Genomic DNA, 11636 nt, shown 5'->3' with positions numbered 1-11636 from the left:
GTATTCTCTCATTGATCGTGTATTCCTTTGCCTTGTTTGACCTCCCCAAATGCATCACCTCACACTTCTCCGATTTGAATTCCATTTGCCACTTTTCTGCCCACCGAACCAATCCATTGATCTTCCTGCAGCCTACAGCTATCCTTCTTGCTATCAACCACATGGCCAATTTTTTGTCATCTGCAAACTTCTCGATCATGCCCCCTACATTTACGTCCAATATTTACATTAATATATACCACAAAAATCAGGGGACCTAGTACTGAGCTCTGCGGAATGTGACTGGAAAAAGCCCTCCAGTCGCTAAAACATCTGTCAACAATTACCCTTTGTTTCCTGCCACTGAGCCAATTTTGTGTCCAGCTTGTTACATTTCCCTGGATCCCATGGTTTTTTTTTACCCAGTCTGCCATGTGGAACCTTGTGAAAAGCCTTGCTAATATCCACATGAAGACCACATCAACTGCACTATCCTCATCAATCCTCCTTGTTACTTCCTCAAAACATTCAATCATGTTAGTCAGACACAAGCTTCCCTTAACAAACCTATGCTGTCTATCCTTGATTAATCGGTGCCCTTCTAAGTGACAGTTTATCCTGTCTCACAGAATTGATTCCAATAATTTGCCCACTACTCAGGTTACTGACTGGCCTGTAATTATTCAGTCTATCCCTTGCTCCCTTTTTAAACAGAGGAACAACGTTTGCAGTCCTCCAATCCTCCTGCACCACACCTGTATCATGTGAGGACTGGAAAATGACGGTTGCACCCTCCACTATTTCCTCTCTGGCTTCTTTAATAGCCTGGGGTACATTTCATCTGGTCTTGGTGATTTATCCACTTACAAGAATGCTAATCCCATTAATATTTTTTCTCCCTTATCGCATCCAATACTTCACACTCCTCCTCCTTAACTACAATATCTGCATCATCCCCCTCTTTTGTGATGACAGATGCAAAGTATTCATTAAGAACCATACCAACATCTTCCGCCCCTACACACAGGTTACCTTTTTAGTATTCTATGGGCCCTACTCTCTCCTTAGTTAACCTCTTAGTCTTAATATATTGAGAAACCATCTTTGGGTTCACCTTGATTTTGTTTGCTAATATTATTTCATAACCTCTCTTTGCCTTCCTAATTTCCTTTTTGATTTTACCCCTCCACTTTCTATATTCCTCTTGGCTTTTTGTAGTATTGAGTTCTTGGTGTCAGACAGAAGCCTCCCTTTTTTGCTTTTCTTCCTTTTCTTATCCTTGACATCCAGGGGGCTCTAGATTTGGCCATTCTACCCTTCCTCTTTGTGGGAACATGTTTACCCTGAACCCCTTGCATCTCCCCTTTGAATGACTCCCACTGCTCTGACACTGACTTCCGGTAACTGTTTCCTGTCCACTTTCGTGAAATCACTCCTCAGTTTAGTAAAATTGGCCTAGCCCCGATTAAGAACTCTAACTCCTGTTCGATCCTTGTCCTTTTCCATAATTATGTTAAAACTGACTGAATTATGATCACTGCCCCTAAAGTTGTCCCCCACTGCCACTCCTTCTACCTGCCCATCTTCATTTCCTAAAACTGCTCTTGTTGGACTTGCTAAATACCGGCCAAAAAGTTCTCCTAAATGCATCTCAAGAATTCTGTCTCCCTCATTTCCTTTCACACTAAAACTATCCAGGTTAATATTGGGGGAGTTAAAATCCCCGACTATTCCTGCGAATCCCCTACTATTACTGCCATTTGGCAGCTCCTGGACACCAGTGTGATCCAGAGCTTACACATCTACAGTAAGTGTCTGCGGCTTGAGGAACTTCGGCTGAGAATCATTGAGTTGGAGGCTGAGCTGCAGACACTACGATGCATTAGGGAAAGGGGAAGTTACCAGGACACTTTGTTCCAGGAACGGTCGTACCCCTTAGGTTAGGCAGAGCTGAATTGGTCAAATGTCAGGGACAGGAGCGTGTGACTGTGAGCCAGGCGGGTAGGGGGAAACAGCATATAGTAATGTAGGAGCCTCAGCCACTGACTTTGCCCAACAAGTACGAGGTGCTTGCTACCTGTGTGGATGAAGAGAAGGACTGCAAGGTGGATGAATGGATTGCCCATGGCGCCATGGTGAAGGATGCCATTCATGTGGGGGTTGCCAAGAGGGATAGGATACATTATAGTCAGGGGGATTGACACTGTTCTCTGCAGCTATGACCCAGAGTTCCGAAGGTTGTGTTGCCTCCCGGGGCCAGGGTTAAGAACAGTTCCTCACTCTGGACAGGAACTTGGAATGGGAGGAGGAGGATCCAGTTGTCGTGGTCCACGAGGTAACCAATGACAGAGGTAGAACAAGGAATTATTTCTGCTTCGAGTATTTGATGAGTTAGGGTCCAAATTAAAATGCAGAACATCAAAGGTAATCATCTCTGGATTGTTACCTGAACCATGCGCCAATTGGAATAGGGTCAAACCGATCAGAGAATTAAATACGTGGCTCAAAGAATGGTATGGGAAGAAGGGGTTTAGATTCATGAGGCACTGGCATCAGTACTCAGGGAAGAGTGTGCTATTCCATTGGGAGTGGCTCCACTTAAACCAGGATGGGACCAGTGCCCTGGCCAATCGTATAACGAGGGCTGTGGACAGGGCTTTAAATTAACAAAGGTCAGGGGAGGTTCGGATGAAGGGAGATATAGAAATCCAAAGTTTGAGGCATTGGAACAGTATAGCATTGTGGGTAAAGACAAGCTGAATGGGACAGGAATGGACAAAGAATACAAAAAAAAATTGTACATCAGCGAATAGGGCCATTGCAGGGAACAGAAGTAAACAAATGAAATTAAAGATTCTTTTTCTGAATGCATGAAGCAACTGCAATAAGATAGATGAACTTGTGGCACAAATAGAGGGAAATGATTTTGATCTAATCACCATTACAGAGACATGGTTACAAGGTGATCAAAGTTGGGAAATAAATATTCCAGGGTACACAATCTTTTGGAAAGACAAACAGAATTGCAAAGGAGGAGGGTAGCCCTAATCGTAAAGGATGACATAAGGACATTACTGAGAAAGGATCTGGCCGCAGAAGATCATGAAGTAGGAACAGTATGGGTGGGAAATAGGAATAGCAAGAATCAGAAACACTGGTGGGAGTAGTTTATAGGCCCCTAACAGCAGTTATACTGTTTGAATGGTTTTGGTGAGACAACATCTAGAGTACTGTACAGTTTAGAGCTTCACATTTAAGAAAAGATATCCTTGCATTGGAGGCGGTGCAGCAAAGGTTCACTAAATTGGTCCTAGGATGAGGAGAGGTTGGTATGAAGAGAGTCTGAGTACATTGGGCCTGTATTCTCTGGAGTTTAGACGAATGAAAGGTGATCTCATGGAAACATATCAGATTCTGAAGAGGCTGGATAAGGTCAGAGATTGTTTCCGCTGGTCGGGGATTCTAAAACAAGATACAGTCTCAGGATAAGGGGCTGATCATTTTTCAGGACTGAGATGTGGAGAAATTACTTCACTCAAAGGGTTGTCAATCTTTGGAATTTTCTACCCCAGAAGGCTGTGGACGCTCCATCATTGAATACATTTAAGGTTGGGAAAGACAGATCTTTGGTCTCTCAGGGAATCAAGGGATATGGCAAGCGGGCAAGAAAGTGGAGTTGAAGCCTAAGATCAGCCACGATTGTATTGAATCGATGGGCCACATGGTCTACTCCTGCTCCTATTTCTTGTGTTCTTGTGTTCCTTCAGAGAACTCATTTATACAACTCAGTTCACCATGCCTATTTACATAATCTCCTTCAATTAATACAATCATCGTCACTGAGCCTGCTTAGAAAACTCCTTTCACTGATTTGTTATAGACAATCCATTTTCATGAACCTGTTTACAAAAAACTGTTCAATGGCCTTGCCTGCTAACTTATTCCACAACTCCCTACCTTAAAGGTGATAATGCTCCGCTTGACCTTGTTTTTTTTAACTTCAAAGACCATAATTGCTAATTTGTGTGCCTGATATTTGAACCTTTCATCACAGTGAATGATTTACCTGGATCAACTTTGCCATTTCCATTCAGAATCCGGAAAACCTCAGTGAAATCACCTCAAAATTGCATCTCCTTTTTGAAGGTAAAAGATAATAGTTTTCAATAAGAAATATATGATCAGTTTAATTAAATTACAAGCTTAATTTGCAATAATTTGCAACAGTACGATCAAAATTAACTAATAGTGTGTATTATTTATAATTCATTTTCCTTTTACAGTTTTTAACACAGCTGATGATGCGTCTCATAGATGTTGTCAGCTCCGCATTCTGTGGACATTTAGGAAAGGTTGAATTGGACGCTGTTAGTCTTGCCTTAGCGGTAAGTTTACGTTCAGAATGAGCACATTTATTTCATCATAATGTATCCTCTATAAAATTGTGATGGAATTGCATTGCTTCTGTCAGTTTCAGGTTCAGTGCCTTTATCAGCTGATGATAACTGATGATAGATGATGAAATCAGCTCCTTGTAATAAAGCCTGGGATTTACCTGCTGGTCTCAATGGAAGAGAAACGAGAGTGTAGCAAATGGCTTCAGTGGCCCTAGATTTAAGAACAGAAAAATCAGCTCAGAATTCCAGCTCATCACCATTGTCAGTGACCCATCCTGGAGTCTGAAATGGGTGGATGTTAGGGTGAGAATGAGACTGGACTCAGTCGTCATGCTGTTCACGTGCAGCTAATCTTCTGACTGTCACTTGACTCACACATGAAGACTGCTCACTTGTGCGAAGCTTTCAAAGGTTGCTGTGTCAGCAACAACAACAGCTTGCATTTATATAGCACCTTTTACATAGTAAAATTCCCCAGGCACGTCATAGGAATGTTATCAGACAAAAAATATCGACACTAAGCCAAAGAAGGAGGCATTAGGGTCATTGAGCAAAAGCTTAGTCAAAGAGGTAAGTCCCTAAAGGAGGAGAGGGAGGTGTGGAGTAGGAAGCCCAGAGGTTAGGGCCCAGCCAGCTGAATGCACAGCTGCCAATAGTGGGGTGAAGGAGGTGAGAGCTGTAGTAGGGGCCAGAATTGAGGAGCAAAGAGACCTCGGAGGGTTCAATGTCTGCAAAAGGTTACAGAGATAGGGAAGTGCGAGGCCATGGAGGGATTAGAACACAAGGATAGGAATTCTAAATTCCAGACAGTAGTGCACTGAGAACAAAGGTAGGTATTAGAGCACAGGGTGTAAATTATTAACTGTGTTTAATTGTATGTTGGTGGGGATTCACTTGAGCTCCTTTAAATAGATACAGACTAATGGGAACTAAAATGGGAATGGTTTCTCCCTTGTTACAACCAGGTGAGAAAGTGGTCTCGCGTTCCCTTTCAGCCTTCACCTGGTCTTACTGTAACAGGGTTTAATTTTTTTAGCTCTTCTTTGGTGAATCCTTGTTCACCGCTTTCCAGTCATAAGGCAAAGAAACCAGCACAAAGAGGTTTTCTTAGGTTTAAAGAAGAACAGTTGAAATTTATTAAACTTAAACTTAAACTCTAATTTGGTTCATGTCTACGGATACATGATGCGCCCACACTAGCTTCCATACGCAATACACACATGCAAATAGAAGCAGAAAAGAGAAGAAAAATAAAATGAAACAGTTTGGGCAATATCTGAAGAGCTTTTGTTACAGTTTTTCAAGCTCACTGTAGAGTCCTTGATTGGAAACAGTTCTTTGTTTTCATTGGGGCCCAGTATTCTTCTTAAACCTTGTTTGCTGTTGGAGACTTTTCTCTCTTGGGGTTCATGTTTCTTCAGTGGATTCAGAGGCTTGTAAGAAAGAGATGGGAGCACACAGGAGAGATCTTCTCAGTCCAGAAGCAAAAAGACACTCTCAGTTTTTACAATTCAGAAAACCCCAGGTTGCCAAGCAGGTTAGTCATGTGACTAACTGGTCTGACCACGTCTTGGCTCTGTGGATTGTATCATCTTAGCAGGGCCTGGAATGCTCCTCTTACACACAATACCTGGTGATCAAGGTCCATTGTGGGTTGAATGTGTCAGGGAATGGTCCTTTGTCCTTGAAATCACTGTCTGTTAATATGCAAATGTCTTTTCCAGCCACGACTGATCTGTTTAACAAGTCCTTTCTTCACTCCAATAACAATTTAAAATCAATGTTCATGACAAAATTAATGTGCTTCCTTCTTGGCAGGAGGGGGCCTAGCATGACACCCTATCTACTCTCTCCAGACCCCTATTGATTTTGAACACCTCTATCAATTCTCCTCTCAACCTTCTCTACTCTAAGGACAACAACCCCAGCTTCACCAATCTATCCATATAACTGAAGTCTCTCATTCCCAGAACCAGTCTCATAAATCTTTTCGACACCCACTCCAATTCCTTCACATTCTTCCTGAAGAGTGGTGCCCAGAATTGGGCACAACACTCCAGTTGAGGCTGAACCAATATTTTATAAAGGTTTATCATAACTTGCTTTATTTATAAAGTCCAGAATGCTATATGCCTTATGAATCACTTTCTCAACCTGCTCTGCCACCTTCAATGATTTGCTCTGCTCTTGTACCTGCTTTGGAATTGTACCCTTTATTTTATTTGCATTTCCTTGTTCTCTCTAGCAAAATGTACCACTTCACGCTTCTCTGCAATAAATTTCAACTGCCAATGTGCCTGCCCATTCCACACCCTGTCTATGTCCTTTTGAAGTCTATCACTATCCTCCTCACAGTTCACTGGGCTGGATTTTGCAGACCCCCGACATTGGGTTACATGGCGGGGGTGGCCGGAAAACGCCTCCGGGAAAGGGCCGCCATTGACCCCAATGATGGGAAGTCCCATCCTGATATTGCTGGTGACGGTGAGGCCTCCTAGCAGCTCCCCTGCAACTCGGCGATGGGACCCTCACTTGCATATCCAAATAAATGTAAATGAATGCATGAATTATACTTCCAACCCCACCTGAGTTCCCTTTCTGGTTGTCGGCCCGGTGGCCGGCACTCCCATGCCTTCGTATCCCCATTTAGGGGAATGAGGCGGAACACTTGTGTGGAGTGGGGAGGAAGTATGTTTCTCAGAGCAGGGTGGGAGAGTGGTGTCAAAGTAACATCATTGGCGTAGGGAATGGGGGGAAGGGTTTGAGAGAAATGTTTATGCATTTTGGTGGGGGTAAGGTCAGCTGGACAAGGTAAGAGTTTTGGGTGAGGGCAAATAATTAATTTAATTGTTATTGGAGGGTGGGAGAGGGGCAGAAGAAATGTCTTTATTTATTTTTATTTCCTTGCACTTAAAATGTTTAAATTTAATGGCAGGGATCAAAGCCGTTTAAAATGGCTTTAGAAACAGTATGGAGCAAACTATTTACAGAACCTTCCTCTAGGTGTTACAGTTGCAGAGTGAATCTGGCTTGTAGTCACATGACTGGTACTTAGCTCTTAAAGGGACATCACTCTTCAAAGATACAATAGATAGAGGGTAGCTCTGGGTTGTAGTGAGCTAAAATATCAGGTGATCTCCAATGATCTCTGTTGTGCTTCCTCCCAGCACCATGTTTTGTCCTGTCACAACAGCTAATTTAATGGCTCACTGACAACATCACGGTTGAGCAGGAACTTTCCAACTTGGGTTTACCATCTCCATGAATCTCTGGAGCCAGTCATGTGTCGAGGAGCTGGAAACTCCTTGATGGCTGTTGTTTTCTGTGGATCAACTCTGACACCAGAAACATCCACCACATGTCCAAGGAACATGACAGTCGGTTGTGTGAATTCTGATAGATCCATTGGGTTTTGGTACTAGTACCATCCCCGAGCAGCAGCTTGTTGGTTGTGTCACAGGTTAAATAAACCACTGCTTCAGCACAGGGCTGGATTTTAAGAGCCCGGTGGCAAGCTCAAGAAATGGAGGCCTGCGCACACGAAAGAGCTGCCGCGATCTCCCGCATGGCAGCTCATTTAAATAGCCAGGGCGGCCCGACCCCCAATCATGTGGAGGGGGCAGGCTGTCCGTCCCCGGCAATAGCATCAGCTGTCTGTGCGCAGGCACTGGTGCTATTTAGAAAGGGCAGCCAGCCCTGCCAACATATTTAAATTTTTAAAGTTAGAGCCTCCAAAATGTATCAAAAACATTTCCCATGCCCCTTTCCCACCCCACAATATCAATTATATTAACTAATTGTCCTTCCCACCCTCCAAAACACTTGTCTTTTAAATCTGACCTTTCCACCACCACCGCACCCCCCCCTCCAGACTGCACAAAGTTTAAAGTTCACCCCTTCCCTCTATCCCCTCCACCCAATACGTTAATTTGATTCCATCCCCCACCCCCCTCCCCCAATGGAAAATCTTAACTCCTCCACCATTCCCACCAGTGTCAGGCCGGCTTTCCATGGATACGGAATTGAAGGTGTGAGTGTGCCGGCTGCTACACCGAAGATCACAGCGAGGTCCGGAGGATTCAAGGTTCGTGTGTTTAAATTTATGCCTGCCATTAATTTCAACATTTTAATCCAGGTCCCGTTGCCCAACAGAGCGGGGGGGGGGGCTGCCACGGAGGCTTGCTGCCGCCAGGAGAATCAGGCCAGGCCTTCCCGCGTCTGCTTCTGTGGTGGACCGCTGCTGGAACCATCTTCCGGCCTCCCCCACCACAGAGCATGAGGTCGAGGCTCTGGTAAAATCCAACCCAAAGAGTCAATTTCCTTCTTTACTTTTGGCAAGAGTGGGTGAGGAACTTTTCTGTATGTAAACAGGTACACAGTCTTTGTTTCTGGACATAGAGTTATTTGGTTTGCTGTCTTCAGTGTTCCTAGTCCTGCAAACAGATGTGGGAATTCAGCTCTGACATTTTTTTGGCTGATATCTCAGCTTTCCAGTTCCTCTAGTCTGCAAATCAGATGCAAGTCGGTACAGACCTTCCTGCTCAAAAGTGAGCAACTCTGGTTTTGAATCACACACAATGTTTCTGTGCTTTCCTTTTCTCGATATTGGAGAGTTTCCTTCAGTTCTTCAATGTCTTTGAGTTCTATCACTCCTGGTTCATATAGTTTTTCGGATGATGGCTGAAGACTGTTCAGCATCAGAAAGAACCAGAACTGCTGCACCAGTGTCTAACTTACAGTGTGTCTTGTTTCCCTCTACTAGGATCTCAGCACTCCAGCAACTTCCGCTTGGTTCCTGGATCTCTCCAAGGAAAGGCACCTCAATGTCACGGATATCATCTACTTCATGGAGTTGCCACATTTCAAAGGCTTTGTGCGTATTCTGTACCAACTCCTTACTATGACACACAGCTTGGAAGTGGCCCATCTTTCCACATAAATGGCATTTGTCCTCTTTGGCAGGGCTGTTTCCCACCTGTGTTTTTCTCTGCTACACCAATTACAGTTAGCTTGGGCTGTTGATGGATGCTCTTCCTGTCTCCCCTGCTTTTTTACAACAGTTTTCACTTTTTTCTATTTGATACACTCCACTGAGTCAGCTGCTTTTGAAATGGGGCTCGCCCCCTCTCACCTCGACCCATGGATTGATTCTGTTTCCTAACATCAGCTTGTCTGCTCAGTTGGATTGCTTTTGCTCAAGTTAGATCATCTCTTGATTGTAAGTTGTCAGACAAAGCATCATCCAACACTCCCATGACAATTCTGTCTCTGATCTTTCAAAGTTCCATATTCACAGTTCTCGACAAGTTTATACAGGTCGTTTATAAATGCATCAACACTTTCCCCTTGATGTTGGGTATGTTTTGCCTGCTCAACAATGGCGTTCTTTCTGAGATGAAAGTATGTATCAAGTGCTTTGAATACTTCATCATCCGTGACCTTTTCCCCATTGATACTCTGCGTGACAAGAATATCATCTGCACAGTCACACATCGTATATAACAGCGTATTGACCTGCTCACTGCTCACCTTTGCAGTGAGGTCCGATGCCGTGCAATATCTGGCAAATCTCCAATACCACTTTGGCCAGGTTTCTGCTTGATTGAGGCCTGCGACTTTCTCAAAGCTTTCAGGCAATAGTAGAGACTTCTCCATCATTATTTTCCACCCGCTGCCACTGTATAATATTCTTGGTATTGTTAGACGAATACAGAATACTTAATGAATCTGCAGAGGTGTATGAAACAGAAGCTTTATTGAATCACATCTTACTGCTCTGGCACATCTTCCTCAAGGCTGTATGAGAGACCAAAACATGTGATGTTCCATCCAGGGGTCGACAATGTGTCCGTATATCGACAGCAGTGTCCGTGGTAAAAGATTTTTAGGTTGTGACTGGTAATTTCAGGAATGCAAAGTTTCCCATTGGCTTCTTCTTTATGATCAGACTGACTTGAAAAAAAATCATAAGTCTGTTTCACAGCTGACAGCTGACAGGTGCTCAGAGTGGGAATGGCACTTTCTGAACTTTAGACAGATTTGGTGTTTTCTGGAGGGTTCCGATTTCCTTTTGAAAAGTCTGAATCTGTCTGAAGTGCAGAAACTGCCATTCCCACTCCCAGCAATAGTCAGAGAGAGAGATAGTGGGGGAGAAAGAGCAAAAGGTGGGGGTGGGACAGGGAGGGGAGAGATGGAGAGTGAGAGGGGACACATAGAGAGAGAGAGGGACAAGCAGGGGCATTGGAGAGAGAGAGAGAGAGAGAGGGCAGAGAGAGGGGGGGTGGGAGAGAGAGAGGAGGAGACAGCCAGGGGGAGACAGAGAGAGATGGAGTGGGGGACAGAGAGAGAGTGGGAACAAAGAGAGGGAGAGGGGATACAGAGAGAGGGGCACAGAGAGAGAGACAAAAGGGACAGAGAGAGAGGGGGCAGCACAGAGAAGGGGAGGAACAATACAGAGAGGGGGGATAACATATAGAGGGTGAACACAAAGAGGGGGAATACAAAGAGGGGGCACAGAGAGAGGAGGGACAGAGAGCAATCAGGATCACTCCTGACAGATGGACATCGATCCAGAATACTCTGCATCACTACAGAAAGTGTACGGGCAAGCAAATAAAATGCTAGGTATCGCAATAAATCAGTATCCAACATAGTGATGAGAAAGTAAATCAATAAATCAGTCTTCTCATTCAAAGCTTCTTCACAAAAATGCATATTCATTGTTGCTTTGATTAATACTAAGAAACATTTTTAATGCCTTTATCTTTCCAAAATTGTCTCAGCAACTCCCTATGTAAGACAAAAATTGTAATGAGGCCCCCCCATGCGAACAGTTTGGACACCCCTCTCTGTCCCCCCACCCACCTCTCTCGCACCCCCTCTTGCTCACCTGTTTCTCTGTTCCCCCACACCTGTCTCTCTCTCTCTCCTTCTCTCTCTCTGTCCCCTTATCTCTCTGTGTCTCTCCCCCACTTCCAAGCAGCTGAGTTATTTTAAAATGCCAGTTTAAAGGCTTATATTGTGTAAACTCATTTGTAAATGGCAAAAGGCATTTTGGGAATGCCTCGATTTCTGTGCTCTGGCATGTATTATTTTCACTTGAGACACAAGCTCAGTGACATGTTGAAAGTTGCTGGACTTTTACTTCTATATAAATGTCACAATTCTGCTTCTCCCCATTTGGAATCACATTGTTCCAGAACATGTAATGGGCAGAAAACAAGGAAGGAAATCCAAGGAGTCTCCAGAAGTCAGCACTGT

General features: G+C 44.1%; 1 pseudogene; it reads left to right on the top strand.

The window, feature by feature from the left end:
- Window positions 1-3294: 3294 nt before the first annotated feature.
- Window positions 3295-11636, top strand: part of LOC137346416 (multidrug and toxin extrusion protein 1-like) — a 34395-nt pseudogene continuing 26053 nt past the window's right edge.

Source organism: Heterodontus francisci, chromosome 30 (genome assembly GCF_036365525.1).
Source record: "Heterodontus francisci isolate sHetFra1 chromosome 30, sHetFra1.hap1, whole genome shotgun sequence".
In the NCBI taxonomy this organism is placed as follows: Eukaryota; Metazoa; Chordata; class Chondrichthyes; order Heterodontiformes; family Heterodontidae; genus Heterodontus; species Heterodontus francisci.
This window is presented reverse-complemented; position numbering and strand designations above follow the sequence as displayed.